Below are 23,751 nucleotides of genomic sequence, written 5' to 3' on the forward strand. Positions count from 1 at the left end.
TGCCAGAGTTACTGCTAAATGAGGAAGCAAATGATCTTGAGAGGCTTGATATATCATAGAGCAGCATAGACAAATGTTCACTGTCAGGACATGACACACAACTAAGTGCATGTCCTACCTTTCACATAAACTGCACCCTGCAGGGGATACCTTGGACCTACCATAGGGGTGTCTGATGTGCATAGAAAGGAAAGGGTGAGACCTGACAAGTGGGTGCATTTGTCAGGACAACATGGCAGTTTAACAAATTGCATGCAGGCACTGCTTTGGCAAGTTTGAGTTCTCTCTTTAAGGCTACTTGTGTGGGTGGCACAATTAGTGCTGCAGGCCCACTAGTAGCGTTTGCATTACCAGCCCTGGCACACATAGTGCACTTTACTAGTGACTTTACTAGAAAGGAAAACATACCAGTTATGGACATCCAATTACCGTTACACTTTACATGGGGAGCACTTGCACTTTGACACTGATCAGCAGTGGCAAAGTGCCCAACGCATCAAAGTTGGCAACACCATGTCACAAAAAAGGTCTAGGGGGAAATCAAAAAGTTTAAGGAACTTTAGCCAAAAAGGGCCAGGTCCACCACCAATGAAGCGAATTTGCCAGAGTTACTGCTAAATGAGGAAGCAAATGATCTTGAAAGGCTTGATATATCATAGAGCAGCATAGACAAATGTTCACTGAGTAGAAAACCCAAAACATTACCACAGAATATATTGTTAATATGTCCCCAGTAGCTCCACTCTTCATAGACATACTATTAAGAAGCAATATCATCAGGTACAATCCAGCGAAGGAACATACAGAAGAAAAATCTCTCACAGACTCACAAGTTCCTCTAATTGTAATATAATACACATTTTAAACTACTAAAGCTCACACTTATCAATGTACACCATCACATTGTCAGGCATTGGTGTGTGTTTATAATGTGTACTGTTTTTGGATTGTAAACTGTTTTACAGTTTTGCTGTGTTGTGCCCTGTTGTGTTTTAATTATGCTGCCAAAATAGTTTTCTTTATGTGTTTGTGTTATGTTCAGTAGATTTAATTGGAAAGGTCAACAAATGCAGGGGATTTTCAGCCATAAGCAGCACATGTTTTTAAAACTGGTGTAACAAACAATCAATATCCCTTCTTCAACTCTTCAATTATTCAAGATACCAGTCAACTCAAGTCTGTGGCCAGTAACAGCAAATATTATTGAATGGCCCTCAGTCATGTCCTTGGTATTTAGCTCCAAAGATCTTTTACCAATGTATCAAGAGAACAGTTGTTGTGTTGCTTTCTGATTTCACTGTTTTGTTATGGTGTGCCCTGTTATGTTTGTATTGTGCTATGTTACATTGTACATGGGATTGTGCTATGTTCTTTTACTTAATCTAGATACTTGCAAAAATGCTATTGCATTACCAGCAAGAGCAGCACCAGTATTTAAAGTTCCTGTGACAAGTAACCATTTACCATAGTCTTCAACTATGTAAGACACCAGGCAGCAAAAAAGTGTGTCATGGACTGTGTCCTAACTTAGCTTCCCTTGTGCTCACTTTATGTGATATGGCTGCTATATACCACTGCTATGTAATCCAGTGATTTTGTGGCAGTGGTTATGATTTTAATTTTCCACCTCACCATGGTTGTTTGGGTGGTTGATGAGAACACACTTGCATGCGTGTAATGTTTGGAAGAGTCCCCCATGAGGTAACAGGACAATAGAAAATAAATGAGGGCAGGGTTGAGTGGTCAGTCAGAGAGTAAGCCCTGAACCTATAACCCTGCATATCACACTTATATATTTAGTTCTAGGCCCGTGCTAGCCATACTAGAATTAGTCAGTCTTGCAAGGACCCCCACTATGCCACGGAGGGTCCTCCACTACACCGGTGATGACCGGGGCTACCAACACTGCCTGCCTGCCCACCACAAGGAAGAAGACAGCATGTCAATGTGCTGCCCGGTGTGTTCGACCGTGCAGCAGGCCTTCTTGTACCTGTCTACTGGTTCACCACCACAGCTAGTGATTGGACTGTGTGGTAAGGTCACACTGTCTGCCTCAAGGCTTGCCCACATACCTGGGAGGGTGCCAATGTTCACCACTGCATGCACAGCTTGGTCTCCGCTCTTGCCGCAGCTCCATTTCCTCGGCTGATTCATTCCTACGGCCTCCTCCCTGTGATGCCAGGAGAGGGCTGTGTGTGGCTAAAGTCCTTCAACTGCTGGCTTGCTACAGTGCTTGTTGTGCCTTGCTCATCATCTGGCTTGCTGTAAGAATGGCAGTACGGCCTGGCCCTCGTTAAGGGCATTCTTGATTGTGGGAATCTGTGATCCCCCTGTGGATCCATATGAACTGCGGGAGAGGTCTGCCTAGGCTCCTCATAGACTGAGGGTGACACAATGGGAGTCCAAATTAGTGGTTCTACTGCAGAAATGGACTAATCCTCCTGGGGCATACACAACCATCAGCAATCAAGGACTGTGAAGGGTGAATTGCATTGTTCAGCATAGGGGACCACCTGCCACCATACGCACTTCTCTTCCTCTGCTTGGTGGCTGACCCAGACACCAAAGAAGGGTGACATGCTTGTGCCATGAGGTACTGAAGAAGGAGGAGACTTCATCCGTGATTCATAATGGCAGCAATACCGGCCTTTGAACCATTTATTGGTGATGGTGTGCCGTCTACACTGGCTCCTAAATGGAAGGACTGGACAGAGCTGCTACAGTTCTAATTCAATGTGGCTGGTTTATCGCAAAAGAGAAGATGTGCTCTGCTGTTGCATCTGGGAGGGAAAAGCATTCACAGAATCTATAAAACTATTGTAGAAGCAACACTGAAAACATACAGTACCCTTCTCAATGCACTAAACGCTCATTTCGAGCTAATGGGCAATAGAGATTATAAAAATGTTGTCTTCCGGCAAGCCCGCGAAGAAGTGGAAGAATCCATTCATGCTTTCCACAGATGATACAAAGAACTCGCTAGCACATGTGGGTTCCTGGATGAACAGGATGAAACTCATGCTCAAATCATACAGGGGTGTCACTCCACAAAATTTTGAGAAGCCATTCTTCAGAAGTCAGGGAAGTCCCTGCAAGATATTCTGACCTAAGGGCAATCCAAAAAGCTGGGGAAGGCTCAAGCATCACACATGGAGGCAGAACCTCAACTGACCGACCAAAATGGAACAGGTCCTACCACAAAGACAAGCCCCACTCCAACGGTCCCAAAGCTATTCCAGGCGAGGATAAATTAAAGTGGATACTGTGGTGGGTCCCCACATAAGATGAGTGACTGTCCGGGCAGAGGCAAATGATGTTCAGTGTGTGCAAAATGCAACCACTTTGCAACAGGGTGCAGGTTGTCAAAAGTCAAGAAAGAAATGGTGCATGTGGTGGCAAGTTAGCAAGAAAACAAAGAGGACATGGATGATGATACTGAGGAATACTTCGTCCACTATGTTATCACAGTAGGAATACCACCATCCACTCGCCATCATCTTTCACAGTGTCAAATCACTATAGGCAACCTACAAGTCGCAGCTACCATTTATACAGGGGCATCGATTGAGCTAATGTCAGCAAACATTCATAGAACCATGGACCAAAATTCCAAGCTGGAAAAAGTGAGAATCAAAGTTTTTGCCAATGGATAGAAATCCCCTATTCCAATACTAGTGTGTTTTAGGTCAAAAGTGCCTCACAAAGGAAACAGAGCGGACAAAACCATCTCTGTAACCAAAGAGTGCCACGGCATGCTTGTGAGCGATGCAACTGCAGAGGCTTTAGAGCTGATATATTTTGGACTGGAGGTGAAAGAAGAAGAGCTCTCAACAATACGGTAGGAGTTCAAACCCATCTTTACTGGATTTGGCTGCTTAAAGAACGAGGAAGTCAAGCTTCTTATTGACTGGTCCATCCAACCAATAAGCCTGCAGCAGCTTTGCATTGTGTTCCCTCCTCCTGAGACCAACAGTGGAAGTAGAGCTAGAGAAGCTTGAAAGAGCTGGCAACATTTAAAGGTCACTGGACCCACTCCTTGGGTCTTCCCAATCTTGCCAGGAAGCGGAAAAAGCCTAGGCAAGTTCAAATATGTGTGGACATGAGGCTTCCCAACATGCCCATTAAGCACATAAGGCAGCTGACCCCCAGATAGATAGATGACATACTGGGTGAGATGAGCGGCGCTAAGTGGTTCTCAAAGTTGGATCTCAGGTCAGGGTATCATCAGCCTCTGCTTCAACCAGATTCCAAGCATACCACAACCTTCTCCACCATCACCACCTTCGGGGATTGTTATAAATGATCAAGGAAGCAGGGCTCACCCTCCTCTCGGAAAATGTGAATTTCTAAAAAGAAAGACTGGTTCTTTGGCTATACCTTCTCTGAGCAAGGAGTTGCCCTATATACCAAGAAGGTGAAAGACATGCAGGCAGCTCCGGCACCCTGAAACATCCCAGATCCCACCGGTCTTATGCAACCTCTTCAGGAACTGACTAAGACAACCACCCCATGGCACTGTGGATCTGAACAAGTGACAGCATTCCAGCAAACCAAAGACTCATTATCAACGGATACTACACTGTCCTATTTCGCAGTGGAAGAGAGCCATCATGGCCTTGGAGACGTACTACTGCAACAACATAAGGATGACAATCGGATCCTGATGTCCTACGCAAGTTGGTCTTTAAGAGCAACGGAACAACGTTACTCCCAAATATCAGTGTGATGTGATCGTAATACATTGGGCCTGTTGACATTTACATATATATGTGATGGGCACCCTTTTATTGTTTTTACAGAACATAAACCACTTTTACCTTTATTCAGAGGAACGGCATCAAAACCACCACCTTGCATCAGAAAATGGATGTTACAGCAGCAGAATATGATTGCAATGTAGAATACCACCCAGGTTCCTCAAACCCTTTGGACTACCTCTCCCACCATTCCTGTGATGCCATCTCTGAAGAATCAGAGGAAGCCAGGGCGATGGAAGTATGTTGTGAAACGATCCTGCTCACTTCCTCTTGCTTTGGACACTCTGAAAACTGCCACACAAGAAGATGAATGTTTGCAAGTGGCAATTGGAGGAGTTCTATCTTATGACTGGAACAGTTTGAAGAAGCATTAGTCTCGAAGAACACTGGCGGTGCAAAGGACATTGGATTTTTACTGCGTGTCCACCTTGAACTGTAAACAGATGACCAATGGTGTTTACTTTGAAGACGGCGTTTGTTGATACCATCGAGCCTCACTCCTCTGGTCGTGCACCTGGCACACCATGGACATCAAGGTATGGCCAAAACTAAAAGCAGACTTAGAGCCAAAGTCAGGTTCCCGGGAATGGATGAAATGGTGGAATATGCTGTCAAGATATGCCACTGGTGCCAGGTTACCGGAGCCCCTTAACCACCCTTTCCAATCATCACGGAAGAAGGCCCGGAATCCTCCTGGGAGCAGGCCAGGTTGGATTTCGGTCAATGCCTGATGGACAACATTGAATGGTCTTCTTTGATGACTATACCAGGTTGTCAGGAGTGGAGATTGTCAACTCGCAAACTGCAACGGAAGTCATTTTCAAACTCGAGAAAGTCATTGCTATGCATGGAATCATGAAGGTCATAAAGATTGACAAATTACCTCTATTTCATGGGCACAAATTCACTGACTATCTGAAGTCATGGAATATCCATCATCACAAAATCCCTCTCTGAGAAGTTGAGCGGTTCATGCGGACCCTCAACAAGGTACTCTGCATAGCCCATGCAGACCATTAATAAATAGAACAGGCCATTTACGGGTTTCTGCAGGAGTACCGACAGACTCCTCATGTGATAACGGGCCGCGCCCCAGGGTATGCCTACATGGGGCATTTTGTTGCAGATACCATCTCACATCTCCCACCTGGGTTCATGAGTCCCTTTGATGATATTATAGTATTCAACAAGAGAAAGTCTACCAATGACAGATCTTGTGCTCGTCGCAGGGCTCGTCAGTCCGAAATTCAACAGGGCGATACTGTATATCTCAAAGACCATACCCAGGTAGCAAGTTCTGTTTGCTGTTTGAGCAATGTACTTGGACAATGGTGTCTCGTAAAGGTACAACGATCACTGCCTGACAAGAAGATGAAGAGATCACATACAACATTTCCTTTTTCAAAAGAGTCTGGAGAAAGGACCGCAGGGATGTTGAAGATAACATCAAGCAGCATTCTGCTACTTCAGGGTCTTAAACACTCCCTTACACTGACATAATGTATTTGCCTCAAATGCTGTGTGCCCTCCATCAATCCGATGCTGAGAGTGGGATAGGCGGGGCCATCCCCTCTATTCGGCATTACGAATCCATGCCCTGAGAGATATGGTGGGGGCCACAATATCTTCCAGCTTTGATCAGAACACATGATGTTCTCTCAAAATGATAGCAACAGTTCAGTGGCACAGAAATGAACTTATAAATCACAGTAAAACGATTCTTTAAGTTTCGATTGCCTGTGGTGAAGCAGTAGCTTGTAATGAAAGGCACAGGTTGCACAGCACTTACCTGGACTGAGCTTGTTTCTAAACACTGCTTAATTAGCCACTCACCCCCATGAACACTTTAATTCTCAGCATTTTAGATAAAAGGGTTCTATTTTTGTAGACTGCACAGTCAGTGGCCAACCTACTTTCCAATTACGGAGAGGTGAGCACATTACTGTATTTCGATTCAGCAATGAAAGTCTGCTAAAAGATGCATTATATGGTTTTCTTTGTTAATATTATATTAACGTAATATGCCTGGTAAGTGTTTAGACAAAATCTAACACAACAAACGTGCTGCACACACACGCAAACCTGCAAACCCACACAAACACGCATATTCACTTCCCAAAATAACAAAGAAAATCACCTTTGTATTACATTGTATTCGATTGTATCATATTGTAACGTTTTATATAGCAATTACTGTCACTATGTGGGGCACCTCACAGTTAATCATCTCTAAATTAGTCACACTACTTTTCTAGAGGACCAGGGCCGTTTCTAGGTATTTTGCCGCCCTAGGCGAGAGTTGAAAAATGCTGCCCCCCTCCCTTTTACTACCATGACTCTCTCCCCATGTCGTCCAGGCTAGAGAGGCACACCCTCTACTGTCGAACCCTTCTATGTTACTCTCATTTACTATCAGGAAACACAATCACAACAGTCAGTCCTGCAAACAACCTCAACGAAAGGCCCAGGCTAGACCGTTACGGTAGCCATACACTCACAGAACTATGTTCACGTATGCGCAATAGAGCCTTGACTTTAAATACCACCGAGGGGTAAAGTGCACTTCGTTTTCAAAACCAGAAACAACAAAAATAGCAACTTGCAACATCTTCCAAGGCCAGACCTAGTGGTTTTGTCAACGCTTGTTTTTTCTCTCACTGAGACACCTGAAATAGTTAACATCTACCATTGCTTGGGGTGCCACACATTTGGCTAAATAAGGAGCCGGGATTACAAATCGTGGTCTCCTGCTCAGTAGCCGCGATTTTACCGCATCCGCTCTCTGTAACACACCAGACTACTATAAAGAAGTTAATTTTCCGTTTCTTGTAAAAGCCCATTTTTACACAACATGATGAAGGGAAGTGCATGTGAGTAGTATTTTAAGAGCTCAGCAGTTTGGCGTATGAAGAAACAGGGGTACTGGGATTATAAATGGGTATCCCCAGGACCACACTGTTGATGAAACGGGAAGCGGGGTCTACCTGTTGGCATGTGGAACTCTGATGCTAGCGGGTACAAAAGGTCTGCTTTTCACTATATACGGAATCGAAGTATTTTAAATAATTTAATATCTGTTTAGAATCAAAGCATAGAAATGTATATGCGAGCAGGTCACACGGTAAAGAAACAATCTTTGCAGTGTCCGAGTGCTAAATTTGGTCTATATCTCCTCCTAAAAGCCGAATTTTTCATGATAGAAATCGATAAATGATTAGATGGATCCATGAATGGCTGGATAGATGGATTATTCTGTGAGTGAACAGAGGAATGTTAGAAGTGAAGAATAAACTTTGCAGATAAATTAGTTCATGGAAAAATAATCGTTTAAACGAGAAGTGATTGAATGGCTATGTTGTGAATGCATTAACAAATGTGCGCAGGAATTAATACATGGATGTGTGAATTAACAAGATAATGAATGCATGCGCAAAGGAGTTCGATGGCACGCACTGTGCACCATAGTCTGGTTGCTAAAGATAAGACCCCGTAGATAAAAAAAACATTGTGCAAAACTCAATTTCTAAACAAGATTCCTCCCCCCACCTCCAGCTGTAACCCGCTTAGCTAACGGTAGCGCTCACCTGAGAGCTCATCCCTTGTGTACTGGTGCAGGCCACCCCGGAGTGCACCCCTGTTGCAGGAGCGACACTAGGCGGCAAGGGCTTCTGCTTCATGTAGGCTCTGGCCCCCGAGTAGCTCCAGTGCCCCTGAGGGCTGGCATAAGACGAGTGGCAGTCCATTGGGCTGGCCAGGGCAGGTGAGGAGGGCAGGGGGCAGCTGCTGCCGCCGCTCGCTGGCAGTTTGTCTCCCCCCCCCTGTCAGCAGGCCATGTAGCTGGAGCCAGGGCTAGGGGACATGTGATGGGCGCCGCCGCCGCTGAGCCCTTCCAGGCGTACGGAGCCGTAGCCACCCGAGTGGCTGCCCAGCGGGGCCAGGAGCGCCTGGGAGTCGAAGGCCCTGAAACTCAGGCCGTTGACCATGCATTACTGGGCGCCTGGCTGGTTTCAGAGCCTGGCACTTGCGCCGAAAGCCACAGGACCGTCGCCTTAAGGAACCCTCCTCGAACATGAACTCGGAGGCCGGTAGTGGCCCTTGCCGGGCAGGCCCAGGCCCTTGGACAGCTTGAAGAAGCACTCATTGAGGGAGAGGTTGTGGCGCACCGAGTTCTTCCAGCCCTGGTAGGCACAGCGGAAGAAGGGGAAGCGCGCCTGCAGGAACTGGTAGATCTCGCTCAGCATCAGTCGCCGCGACGGCGCGCTCTGGATGGCCATGAAGATCAGCGCGATGTAGGAATAGGGTGGCATCTGAGGCCGGCACACAGCTTCTTGGCTTTGATGAGGCTGGTGGCTCCATGGGGCAGGTGGTGGGCTCAGCAGGCCCTGCTGTGCGGCTCCAACGAGGCTGCAGGGCCGCAGAGGGGTCCATGGGGGGAGGTGCTGCTGGTGCGCAGGCCGTTACTACCTTTAGGCTAGACTCGGCGGGCACCTAGCTTTACTTTCGTAGGTTCAAATTTAAAGAAAAAATTCCTCTTTTTGCCGCCCTAGCTCTTTTGCCGCCCTAGGCGGCGGCCTAGTCTTGCCTAATGGTAGAAACGGCCCTGTAGAGGACATACATATCGTATCCTGGTAATATATGTCCAATATTGCAATGAAGGGGATTTGTTCACATCATAAACCATGAGGCGAATGTCAAATTGTTTGTAAATATAACCAACCCCCCTGGCAGGCAATATAATGCCATGCTAGTAATTTTAGGGAAGCCAGCTTGCAAAATGTCCTGTTGTAAAATTGCAAAATGTTCATTGAAAATAGTATCTGCACTACTGCACTAAACTATTTGGTTGACTGCAGTAAAAATAGTTATTAACATAGTTAGGAATATAAACCTTAATAGCGATTTTTAATGAAATCGCTATTAAGGACTTTCAAAATGGAATGTATGTAGGAGGCCCATAGGAATGAATGGGAATTGCGCACGTAATTTGCGAGTACCCAATAGGTACTTGCAAATTGTGTGCTCAATTTTAAGGGTGCAAGGGTTCCAAAAGGACACCCTGTTGTACCCCTGAAATGTGCATGTGTGCACATGTGGGGCACATACGGGGCACACACATGCCCTAAGGACATGTATGTGTGCCACATGGCACTTTAAAAAAGGCAAAAAAGTGTTTTTTAAAGGAAATCGCAAATTACCACCAACTTTGGTGATAATTTGCAATTCTTTAAGGCAATATCGCAATTTGCGATGCCTACTAGCACAGCATTTAGGGAATCGCAAATAGCGATCCTCTAAATGCTTGCCAGTAGGTATTTGCCTTCCTACATTGCACACAGCTGAATTGTGATCGCAAACGCTGAAATTCTGCATATTTCGCAATTTGGCTTGCTACATCTGGCCCTAAATGTATTAACATGCAAATAATTTTGCCAGGTGTACAGGTGGATTCTTGGTGGAATTTTAGAAAGTATAAAGCCTTGCGTTTCCACAATTGGTTGGGATTATTCGTGTGTTGCAGATGAATTAAGCAACTTAGTGTTTTTTTGCACTAATAAATACGAAATACACTCCAAGCCAGCCATGATTGTTGCACAGGTATGAGATACATGAGCAGTCCTTGGTGTATTTAGGCCTACCTTAAGCTTTGTTGTTGTGCATGCCAGCAGAACACATACATCCAACAAAGTATTTTTACGTTTGGTTGGCAACCAACACGAGTTATGTGAGATTTTGGGAGAGTCCACCTGAACCAGGTAACGGTGGTTGGTATACATACATAAAATGCCAACAGTATTTCAAAGTGTAGGGATGCTACTTCAAAGAGAGGAATACAAGATTAGATTGGAAGATGCACAACTGGGGAACAACTGCATGTTTAAAGAAGTAAAATTAAATAAAGTAAAAAGAAAGATGGTTAATATTATGTACTGTCAATTAAGTAGCACAAAATTAGCTCTGAAGCAGCGTGGGGTACATTAACTAAAGGGTCAGGAGATGATAGATCATGTACATAAAATGGGGGGTTTCCAAATACATTTTAAACACAGTGAGATTACGGACTTTGCCATGATGTTGTTTCTATGACAGAGGGTGAGATTCAAACCTGGGTCTCCTGGTACCTCAGAGAGCCGCCCGAGCTGACAGGCTGTGTCTCTTCTCAGCAAACCTCTTTTGTAAGACTAGTCTGATGCTCGTTGACAGGCGCACCTATGACTTTAAACCTGCCTTTTGGTAAAGTCACAAGCACTGGACACTTGGCACTAGAAGATGAACGTGAACGTATCTAGGACCCTATTTAAATATTCCCGATTCATTCCCTTATGTGGTTATAACAAATCATGTCCTTATAAAGGCATAAGAATCATATCCATATTTAGTCATAGCCAATGCAGTCCAAATATGGCAAGGCTACTCCCATAGACTCCTAGAAAGTACAAAGCGTTCTTTGAACAAACCAAGCCTCCAGCAGCCCAGGAAATCCCCCCTGCTTTTGTTTTGATTTGTCCAAGAACTCCTGGAGTCCTGAAAGAACTGTAAGTTCCTAGTGACGTCTTATGTCCAACCTTACGTCAAACTCGGCACCTTCCAGGTATAAATATACCAGCGTTTGCCTTAAGCAGACACACGGTGGTTTGAAGCAGATCGGCTATCTACTTACCCGAAGCCCAGCTGTAACGAGAGCCGAAGGAAGCCGACCCTCCCATTGTCACACTGAGAGAGACGCTGTCTTTTCTCCTGCCGAGAAATCAAGCTCAAGTGTTTCCAGTCACCCTTACGGGTTGCTGGGAGATCAAGTCCTGAGAAAGAGATACAAGATCTCCTTCATTCTATAACCAAGGTAGGGAGCTGATTAGATACTCAGAGAATTCTTGATTCAGATTCTTGGCAAAACTATCTTAACTTAAACTGCAGCTCACTTACTCCTTCCCACGTACTAGGCTTAAGTTAGGTACACCGGGGTAGGCGTATCTTAGAAGCACCAATTGAGTATGTTTAGTCAATGATTTTATGTATGTATATATTTTATCCGTTTTAAGTATCTTATGGCTTAGAAACCATATAAATGCTTTTACAGTATTATGTCATAATACTTCTTTTACTGTACGCACTTTACTTTATGACAAGTATTGCAATTGTGGCAATTTACTTCTCTTGCACGAGAAAGAGGACTGCTCAATAAATAACAACTTTGATTGAAAACGCCCGTCTCTCTATTTCTCTGCACTCCTGGTGAAACTAAGCATGCACGATTGACTGAGTGAAATAGTTGTCTATTGTTTTCCACGACTCTGGAGATATACTCCTTATTCTGGGGGGAGCAAAGTTGTCATGTTTATGCGGTTGTCAGAAACTAATCCCTTCTTGTCTATTCAGGAAAGTTAACTCCTTCCTGTTCACTCGAGAAAGTTTCTAGTGACCTCTGAGCTAGCTGGCATACCTAATTCAGTCTAACATATTCAGTAGAGACCTAGATGACCTCAGTCCTACATCTAAACTATTGTTTATGTTATTCCAATGCGCAGAGCCTATTGGGAATATAGGAACTACACTACATGGCGGCCAACGTTTGGTAAGGCGATAATCTAACGCTAGATACTAGAGTAACTCAGTCATGCTTTTCACACAGACCCCTTTTTCCCGTAAAAACTCCAATAGACATCTGGAGTGGGTAAAAGGTTAATATCCGCCAGAACTTAGTAGGAAGAGATTCCTATGTATTAGTTTTTGGTTTAGTCAACGTTGAAGGATACAGTGTTCCAAAATATTGTGCACCTAATCTTTGTTTCCTTGAAACTTGCTCTGCAACAAAAACTTTCTGTCAGTAAAATGGTGGAAAGTGACGATGAAACGGAGAGAGAGCTAGAATAGCAGCTCAACTTCTAGCGGATGACACATGTCTCCAAAATGAAGACCCGAATGTTATAATCATTCCTATAAACGTAAGAAAACTTATAATTATTAAACTTCTAGAAAATGGACTATCATCAAGAGGTGGTACAGTCATATTTGTCGTAGAGGCCCATGAATATCAGCAGACAGAGGTATTCTATTCGTGGATACATTTTCCTGAAGCAAATCTAATAACACACGATTTCCACTATTACAAAATAGAGGAACCTCCAACGGAATAAGCCCCTTTTGAGGACGTTGAAATTCCACTAACATACCAAGAGCACCTGCCCTGGTTTAATGGCACCCTAAAACATAAAAATCATATTACCAGGCTCGGTCCACTAGGTAGACCAGGAGCCTCATGGCCGGTTCTAGCCAGCAACACACCACATCCCAACATAGAAAAAATGTCAGATCGAGAACTTTTAGTTCAGCTAAAACTACTAATTAAAATACATAGACAATTGGTCCAATATGTCATGCGGACTTCAACAGTCCAACCAGCAATAAGAATTCCACAACACACCCCTCACCAGGGGAATACAAATAAAATCACACCACAGACTATACAATGAGTCATTGGCAAAATACCCGCAAAACGGGAACAAATTCCATTCTGGTTAGCTCAAAAAATCACTCAAATAGAGGCAGTATTTCCTGATACTACTCCTAATGAGAAACACAGAATTCTGATTATCTGTCTCCCAATGGGGATCGCACCACATGTGGAGGACTGTGACACTTGGGCCACAGTCTTTGTTTCGATTTACACAAAAACACATGGTGTTCCGTCCATGGCGGTTATACCAGATGTACTAAGACAGATTCAAAATGAATACGGTCCAGAACCTGCTTTAACTCTAGGTATGAAATTACTGAAAGACTTTAAGCAGGTCTCAGCCATATTACTAGCCAACATAAAAGGAGAAGCAGCATCTGTGGCGATCCGCCAGAAATTGAAAGAAACAGATATAGCGGAACAACCTTTTGAACTTGCCAGAATCATAGAAAAATCCTATGAAGAATTAGGTAGAGATAGTTTTAGTGGGAAACAACTAAAACCCCAACTAACTGAAAATCCTGAAAAAACATTTATCAAAAATAATCTAAATACTCCAAAAAAGAGGTGGGAGGGTAATAAACAAACTACTCCCAGGGAAAAATAGTTTCAGTCCAGAGGATGGTCTCCTCAATGGAGATATAGATCTCCAGAACGAGGAGGCAAGTCTCCCCACAGGGAGCCCTCTGAGAAAAGATACAACCTTAGAGATAGGGATAAATTAAGAGAACATGACAGACATTAAGACTGAACCGAGCTCTTGAGGCGGAAGCCGAGAGCGTTTTTACTTCTCTTTAAAAAATTTACGAATAATTTGATTGTCACTTTAACTTGTTGCACGTCTCACTTACTCTGCTCAGGTTGTACTCCGCGCAGTGGATCAAGCGCTGCCGAGGCCCCCAGAGCAAACAATCTTCTCCTGCCGCCATCTCGGCAAGGCCGCAGGCCACGCCCCCTTCAGAGGCCACGCCCCTGTGGCCACCCATAAAGAGACGCTGAACACTAGCGCCTGTCATTAAGACTGAACCGAGCTCTTGAGGCGGAAGCCGAGAGCGTTTTTGCTTCTTTTTAAAAATTTACGAATAATTTGATTGTCACTTTAGCTTGTTGCACGTCTCACTTACTCTGCTCAGGTTGTACTCCGCGCAGTGGATCTAGCGCTGCCGAGGCCCCCAGAGCAAACAATCTTCTCCTGCCGCCATCTCGGCAAGGCCGCAGGCCACGCCCCCTTCAGAGGCCACGCCCCCCGCCGCCGCCCATAAAGAGATGCTGAACACTAGCGCCTGTCATTAAGACTGAACCGAGCTCTTGAGGCGGAAGCCGAGAGCGTTTTTACTTCTTTTTAAAAAATTTACGAACAATTTGATTGTCACTTTAACTTGTTGCACGTCTCACTTACTCTGCTCAGGTTGTACTCCGCGCAGTGGATCTAGCGCTGCCGAGGCCCCCAGAGCAAACAATCTTCTCCTGCCGCCATCTCGGCAAGGCCGCAGGCCACGCCCCCTTCAGAGGCCACGCCCCCGCCGCTGCTCTTCCAGACCTATAAATCATGTGTATCTTTCGGACGCGCAGCGGACGAGCGCAGCGGGCGCAACGTTTGCGCGCCTAAGGCGCGCCTTAGGAAAGCCCGTCTGCGCCCGTCCGCGCCAGGCCGGGCTTAGGGCAAGTCATGCTGACCTTCCCATCTCATACTCAGCACAATCCCTCAAAGACCTACAGCATCTTGCCCCCCCGGTGTCTCCTAACTTCCGCAGCCGTATACACACAGCTGGCCTTTTGCGCCCGCTCTACTCTCTTCATTTGGGCGCACTCCTACAGTCAAACCGACTAGTAACGCCACTTCCATCAGGGTGTCAAATCTGAACACCCGCTCTTTAGTAAAACACGGCGAGGATATTTTCATCCTGCTGTGTTATAACAACCCTGACATACTCCTGCTTACGGAAACTTGGTTAACTCTAGAATCCCTCCCAGATATTCTGGCGGCCCTTCCCCCTGACTACTACATCCTCCATGCCAATCGCCCCGGTGACCGGCCCGGGGGTGGGGTGGCAGCCATCATATCTAAGCGCCTGAGCTCCACTTCCTCTTACTCCCTCCCACTTCCAGAGGTGGATAACTTACTGGTTAGCCTGGAAACTGACGCCGGTGCCCTCACCATTCTTCTTTTATATCGGCCTCCTCACCCTATGCCATCCTTCTCTAACATCATGAGCGAACAGCTATCCAATCTGCTAACGCAACACTCCAGTTTCGCCCTCTTCGGCGACCTGAACTACTGGTTCAACAAAACCAACACCGGCCCCCATGCTTTTGAGCTCTTTGAGTCTCTCAACAGCTTAAACCTTATCCAACAGGTCACCCGACCCACTCACATCAAGGGCCACATCCTGGACCAGATCTGGACCTGCAATCTGGCTCTTTCTCAGCCAGCAATATCCCCTTGCATCTGGTCAGATCATCATTTAGTCGACACTTCCATCACTGTCGTCGGCCGGATTCCTGCTCCTCTGATGGCTGGTGGTTCCTCACGGAAATGGAGCACATACGATTCCCAGGGCTTTTTCACTACCCTGGCCGACACCCGCCCAGTCTTTAATCCCACTGACAACATCGATGTTATAGAAAACGACATTGGTTCCTGGTTGAGGTCAGCCAGCGACCAGTTTGCCCCCCTTACCAAATTCCCCCGACTAGGCACCATAACTCCCATAGGTGGTTCTCTGATGACCTCAAGCATCACAAATTAAAAACGCGCCAGCTGGAACGACTCCGGAGACACGATTATTCTAACTCAGCCAGGTTGTCTTACGTGGTGGCACGCAAAGAATACAAAACTGCTATTACCATAGCAAAATCGGAACATTTTTCCAATAGGATCTCAACTGCAGTTAATAAATCAAAGGAGGTGTTCAAAGTCATGAATGAACTCACCACAGACGACAGAACACTCCCAGCCCAGTCCCCTACTCAAGAAACATGTGACACTCTCAACCGCTTCTTTGTGGAAAAAATCATAAAAATAAAAAACTCTATCCCTCTCCCATCCCAGCTACACTCTTTGGACACCTCCTCCAACAACCCCCTGACTCTCACCACCTTCCCGGCTTTGAACTCTATCTCATTAGCGGAACTCGCTACTCGTCTCAATTCTGGCTCCTCTAACGAATGCTGTCCGCCATCTGTCTTACAGAATGTTTGCCTCAATCTACCTAATTGTACTCTAACCCTGCTGAACGGTTCACTCAGCAGCGGCATCGTTCCCAGCTCTCTCAAGGAGGCCATCCTAGTGCCGCTCCTCAAAAAACCTGGCGCGGACCCCGGGGAACATCCAACTATCGTCCCATCTCCCTTCTTCCCTACTTCTCCAAATTAATGGAAGCCCACGTCACTCGATGCCTGTCTAATTTTATCGAATCCTCTGGCCACCTTGAGCCCAACCAAGCTGGCTTCAGACCTTCTGGCAGTCTTGGACACGCTTAGGAGTAACGCGGACTCAGGGATCCCCCAAGCCCTTGTACTCCTGGACCTGTCGGCCGCGTTCGACACGGTGGACCATAACATCCTTCTCAACCTTGTCGGACAGGCAGGCATCCAGGGTACTGCCCTTAAGTGGGTCGAGTCCTTCCTGACCGGAAGAACACAGGCTGTCCGCATGGGCCCCTATACCGCAATAAAAAAAAACACGACCTGTGGAGTCCCTCAGGGCTCCTCCCTTTCACCACTCCTGTTCAACCTATACCTCCGGCCCTTGATCCATTCACTGCAGAAATGGGACGTTACTGTTTACAACTATGCCGATGATTTACAGATTGTCCTCCCTCTAAACTCACCTCATGCCATCAATACATTTCAAACTGTTATGATCCATATCCAACACTGGATGAACTTAAATCAGCTAAAACTGAATCCCGGGAAAACCGAGCTCCTTCTCCCCGGACTCAGTCATGCTCACTGGGGTTCTCAGTTCTGGCCCCCTGAGCTAGGTCCCCCCCCACCCCCGGTCAAATCAGTGAAGAGCCTGGGTGTGATTATCGACACCGAACTGTCTCTCAAAGCCCAAGTGGGTGCGGTCATCTCATCTTGTATGTACCAGCTTCGGAAGATCCGCAAAGTTCGCCACCTACTTCTGCCCGCCGCACTCACCCAGGTCGTCATCTCGCTAGTACTTTCCCGTCTGGACTTCTCCAACTCCCTCTACCATGGTCTCCCACAATCTTTGCTGCACCGCCTTCAGGTTGTCCAGAACCAAGCGGCCCGCCTCATTCATAAAACTCCCAGATGGCAATCGGCAAAACCTCTACTTCCCAGCCTGCACTGGCTACCAATTAGCCAAAGGGTAGCTTTCAAGGTGGCCTGCCTCACCTTCAAGGCCCTCCATTGCACCGGCCCCGCATTTCTCAAATCCCTAATCACTCCCCATCGACCAAGGCGCAACCTCCGATCAGCCCACCTTCATCTACTAGTCACCCCCAAAGCTAAAACCAAGAAATTCGGTGGCCGCCGCTTCTCCCACCTAGCCCCCGAATTTTGGAATCCTCTCCCTCTCTCCATTAAATCCAGCCCTTCCCTCCTGAATTTCAGAAAATCACTCAAAACTCACCTCTTCCCACCCCTTGGTTAAAAACATCGCCATTCACGCTTCCCCCTCACTCACTCTGTCTTAAAGCGCCATGAAGCCTTTTGGTGTTAGCGCGCTCTATAAGTTGCACTTAACATAACACAACATAACATATCAAGATAATGATACACATCCCTCTCGATCTTTTCAGACTTCCTCACAGAAATCGGAAATAAGAGGATGGTCAGAACACAAGGAAGAGCATGTCAAGTCCAAAGACAAGGAACCTGCTCATCAAAGTCAAAAATTATAATTTCCAAAAAAGAAGGTAGCTAGTATTAAAATAAAACATGTCGAGGATTCTGAGGAAACAACTGAAAAACGGAGAATGGGCCCAAACAATGCTAGACAGCGCAGCAGAAGTGACCATAGCTCGCAAGATCCTGATGAATCTTCTGGAGACAGTGGACACAAATTAATACATTCAAGTGGAAACTGCAGACACCAGAGTTAGCATACCCCATAAATTATATGAAATAACATTACGTATAGAGGGGGACAAAACTAGGAAAATAAAGGGTGGGTCTCTTTTGGGATAACCTTTCGAAAGGCTATGATATCCTTAAAGCAGAAAAAGACTGTCCACTAGAGTTTGTCAGGGAATGCCCACATTGCGAAGAAATGATTATGCCTGCCTTCTCAAATCAAATTCCAATTCATAAAAAATACACATTTGCAAGAAAATGGTCAGTGGCCCAAGCCCCTGCATTATATAAAAATCATGTAGGATGGGATGAGGATTCTCCTCACCATCAAATTCAGTTAAAAAATCAACGGACTGCACAAAGGCAGTATCTTGTTAAGCAAGAAGCTAAAAAACAAGTCATGGAGATCTTAGATCAACTTGAATATCAGGGGGTGATTAAAACATGCACCTCACAAATGAACAATCCTTTGTTTCCTGTCTCCAAGCCAGACGATTCATATCGTCTAGTTTTGGACTACAGTCACCTACACTCATGCTGCAAAACATTTGCAGTACAAAACTCACACAGTGCAGCACTAACGAATAACTTTGTGTGCAAAAAATATAAAACAACATTAGATATCTCAAATGGTTTCTTTTGTCAAAACATTGCACCTGAAAGTAGGTATTTGACCGCTTTCTCAACAATGGGGGCACAAAAACATTTCTGTCGACTCCCACAGGGATTCAAGAACAGCCCAGGATTATTCTCAGCAAGGGTAGCAGAATTACTACAAATGTATGATGATGAGGCATTATCTTATGTCGAAGACATCTTTCTTACAGACGACGACCTGGAGACACACTTGAAAAGAGTGAACACCATTATACTTGGGTTCACAGCTGAAGGGTACAAATTCAACTTTAAAAAGTCATGAATTGCCCACCTCACTGTCCTATTTTTTGGGATATGAATTATCAAGTGAAGGCAAAAGCCTGGCAGACAACTTCTTAGAGAAGTGTGCAGTACTCCAAGCTCCAAAAACGCTGAAAAACTTACAATCAATTCTAGGTTTCCTGAATTTCGGAAGAACATACATTCTAAATTATGCAGAGAGGGTTAAACCTCTCTACGAGTTAATAAAACATTTTTTCAAACCAATCAATTGGACTCAGAAAAACACAGAAATTTTACGTTCATTACAAACAGACATGTTAACTAAAATAAAAGTGCAAACAGGCGCAAAGGACGCAACATTTTAATCCGAAGCATCCCAGGAAGATGCGGATTCACGTACCTGAAATCTAATCAGGGAGAAATATTACCAAAAGCTTATAAATCACACTTGTACACACAAGCTGAAATGAAATTCAGTTCTACTGAAAAAATTCTGACTGCGGTTCAAACTGCTGTAGCAAAAGAAAGAGCCCTAGCCCAAGGAAGGAGCATATCTGTTTTAACAGCAGTATCAGCCTTTGAGGCAGTAACAAGACCACGCATTCCGAATGCTAAAGCTTTAGATCCTAAATGGATACAATGGGAATGTTCTCTTGCTGCAACAGACGTGAAACACGCATTTGATCCAAAAATGAAAAAACTAGAAGATCTGGAATACGAACATGAATACCCTCTGTCAATCGAAATTCTGCCTCTTGAACAATACACCTGTGTAATCTTCACGGACAGATTTGCACAACACTACGTTGTGAAAAAACAAGTTTACAATGCAGCATGTGCGATTGTTAAAGGTCGCTGGCGCTTAGGTAAATTTAGACCGATGGTCACTAAAACTGAATCACTCAGAAACTGTACAGCTCAGCGAGCTGAAATAAGATCTTTAAAGATGGCGCTTGAAAATGCTGATCGCGAATTCCCCACACTAATAGTGTGTGATTCACATTACTGCGTCCAGTCTTACAATAATGACATGCAGACTTGGATCAAAAATGGTTACAAAGATGAGACAGGTGCCACAATAAAGCATGAAAATCTTTGGGAACAAGTAGTTATTTTGCAGAAAGAACTACAAAAGACTCACGTGATACATACACTGAGTCATCAGCGTGATGGGGTTCACGTTGCAGGGAATTCATTGGCTAACAGAGCCACAGCGGCAGCTGTCAAACCTGCTTCCGTAGCCACAAAAAAGCGTTCTAAAAAACAGATAGACGTGAAACGCTACTAGCAGTAAAAGCCTCAATGGAAGGCAACTATGCGGCGTTACCTCTAAATTATCCACTCGGAAATATATAGGTAATTGATGCGAACTCCGTTCCGTTTGCTCGAATCCCTGGAGTGGGGGATAGAGTAATTCCAAACACGAACAGGAGAGCTTACTTGATTCAAGAAGCACACATGGGAATGGGTCTGAGGCACCAAGAGATCTTGAAATCTCTAATAGAATTACAATCACAATACTGGTGGCCGGGGATGAACGTGCAAATTTACAACTTTGAAATGAATTGTCAGGACTGCAATAGAGATCGCAGTTGTGAACAGGACACGACACCAGCTCGGACACCTCTATTAGAAAGCATTAGGCTATCTATACGCAAAAATCCAGATGGAAAAAGGCGATCCCATAATTATTAAGACGAGATTCATTTAGATGAGACCCCAGCGCTCGGCTTTCTGACGGCAGCTACGTTATAATAAGTGACCACAGCTGTTGTGGCATGGTGCCTGGAATAGCCTATCTCGTGAGCGTTACTTCCAGGGTCATTTGCTGTATGCAAGTATTGTATCCAAACAGCAAACAAGACATGGAGGCAGCAATATGGCCTTCTCTGAATATCTTTTCTATTCGAATTGATACTTTAAGCAGAATGAAGTCTATTTTTTTACAGACAACTGTGCCTTTAACTTCGTCCAAAGAGACGTATGATCTGCAAGTTGCAAGGACAGCGGCAGAGATACATACACTATTATCGACAAATTGCCCGTGCATTTCGTAGAAATGTTAGGTCAAATCTTAAACATGTCTGATACCAGTGGCATCGCACAAGTATTTAAGACAATTTTTTCGGGACTATTAGCACCCTTTGAAGCAGTCCTTAACATCTTCCCGAATTTTGTGCACTTTGTGTTCGGCGGCCTGCCTCTTCTTATGGGACTCGTAGCAGGAATTTTATTTTTGTTCCTTCTGCTCCGATATGGCAAGTCAAGTCACAGACAAAACACAGGCAACAATGGAAGAAATGATCCTAGCGATGAGATACTGAGAAAGGATTACTAAGGTCCTCGGCTTGGCGAAGCTAAGAGATCTGAATACTACCTGGTTTCTTTCAATCAGACCAATCTGGCAAGATTGCATCTTACCTGTGCTTCGATGCCTGCTATGCGGAGAAGAATGCGTGTTGGACGTCTGTCTTATACTACCATCAGCAGTACCTATGAATATGAATACTTTGCTTGGTTCGGTAACGGCTCATGCAACGTGTTGTCTCCAGCGGATACCTATTCTGATGACGGCATTCGTTGAGACCTCACCATTACGATTAGGTGGCGGTGAGGTACGAGATGAAAGCGGCACACAGGTACAACATTCTGTGAGCATTGCTGATCCAGACATCGATGATGGCAATGATTCTGACATATGCACTATTTCAGCTTTTTCGAACTTAGTCGAACTTTCACCTACTGTTGTAGACCAGCCTGTCTGATTTGATGTTCTTTCCTAACAACAAGAATAACTTTTGAAATAACAAGCACACAGCGTTCCCTGAACTCTGAATTCGGCCTTCAGTTTTTGCTAAACAACACTACATGAAAACAATTGGAACTATTTTTTTTCCCCTGAAAGCAAAATTATTTTTCCATTTCCAAAATATTTACCTTTTTTGGCACATGGTACTCTGCTTAAAGTAGAACTATTCTTAGAGAACAAGATTTCTATTTTGAAACTCTAGTGATAATATTTTGATTCAGCCTCTAGCACATGTACAGTCTTGTATAAATATGTGATGAAATGGTCTCGACTTTCTCTTTTGTATTAAGAGCCATTTCATGAATGTAATTTTCGCAATTCATTCAGCCAATATTTATGTATGCATTATCTGAATGATACCACTGCTTGATAAACGTACAGTACAAATACTCATTTTTCGTGTATACACCATATACCATTTCAAATGCAAGTTATGTATATTGGGTTGGGTTGGAAAACACATGCATCGTTATATGTTTAGTATTGCTTAGTATTTAGTAATGATGGACATTATACGTGGAGTGGGTGTTGTGAACGTATCTAGGACCCTATTTAAATATTCCCGATTCATGCCCTTATGTGGTTATAACAAATCATGTCCTTATAAAGGCAGAAGAATCATATCCATATTTAGTCATAGCCAATGCAGTCCAAATATGGCAAGGCTACTCCCATAGACTCCTAGAAAGTACAACGTGTTCTTTAAACAAACCAAGCCTCCAGCAGCCCAGGAAATCCCCCCTGCTTTTGTTTTGATTTGTCCAAGAACTCCTGGAGTCCTGAAAGAACTGTAAGTTCCTAGTGACGTCTTATGTCCAACCTTACGTCAAACTCGGCACCTTCCAGGTATAAATATACCAGCGTTTGCCTTAAGCAGACACACGGTGGTTTGGAGCAGATCGGCTATCTACTTACCCGAAGCCCAGCTGTAACGAGAGCCAAAGGAAGCCGACCCTCCAATTGACGCACTGAGAGAGACGCTGTCTTTTCTCCTGCCGAGAAATCCAGCTCCAGTGTTTCCAGTCACCCTTGCGGGTTGCTGGGAGATCGAGTCCTGAGAAAGAGATACAAGACCTCCTTCATTCTATAACCAAGGTACGGAGCTGATTAGATCCTCAGAGAATTCTTGATTCAGATTCTTGGCAAAACTATCTTAACTTAAACTGCAGCTCACTTACTCCTTCCCACGTACTAGGCTTAGGTTAGGTACACCGGGGTAGGCGTATCTTAGAAGCACCAGTTGAGTACGTTTAGTCAATGATTTTGTGTATGTATATATTTTATCCGTTTTAAGTATCTTATGGCTTAGAAACCATATAAATGCTTTTACAGTATTATTTCATAATACTTCTTTTACTGTACGCACTTTACTTTATGACAAGTATTGCAATTGTGGCAATTCACTTCTCTTGCACGAGAAAGAGGACTGCTCAATAAATAACAACTTTTATTTAAAACGCCCGTCTCTCTATTTCTCTGCACTCCTGGTGAATCTAAGCATACACGATTGACTGAGTGAAATAGTTGTCTATTGTTTTCCACGACTCTGGAGATATACTCCTTATTCTGGGGGGAGCAAAGTTGTCATGTTTATGCGGTTGTCAGAAACTAATCCCTTCTTGTCTATTCAGGAAAGTTAACTCCTTCCTGTTCACTCGAGAAAGTTTCTAGTGACGTCTGAGCTAGCTGGCATACCTAATTCAGTCTAACATATTCAGTAGAGACCTAGATGACCTCAGTCCTACGTCTAAACTATCGTTTATGTTATTCCAATGCGCAGAGCCTATTGGGAATATAGGAACTACACT

At 44.6% G+C, this 23,751-nt stretch overlaps 1 pseudogene; it reads right to left on the minus strand.

Moving 5' to 3' along the window:
* Nucleotides 1–8,320: 8,320 nt before the first annotated feature.
* LOC144820331 (forkhead box protein F2 pseudogene) overlaps nt 8,321–23,751 on the minus strand; it is a 47,575-nt pseudogene continuing 32,144 nt past the window's right edge.

Source organism: Lissotriton helveticus, chromosome 2_1, assembly GCF_964261635.1.
Source record: "Lissotriton helveticus chromosome 2_1, aLisHel1.1, whole genome shotgun sequence".
NCBI lineage: Eukaryota > Metazoa > Chordata > Amphibia > Caudata > Salamandridae > Lissotriton > Lissotriton helveticus.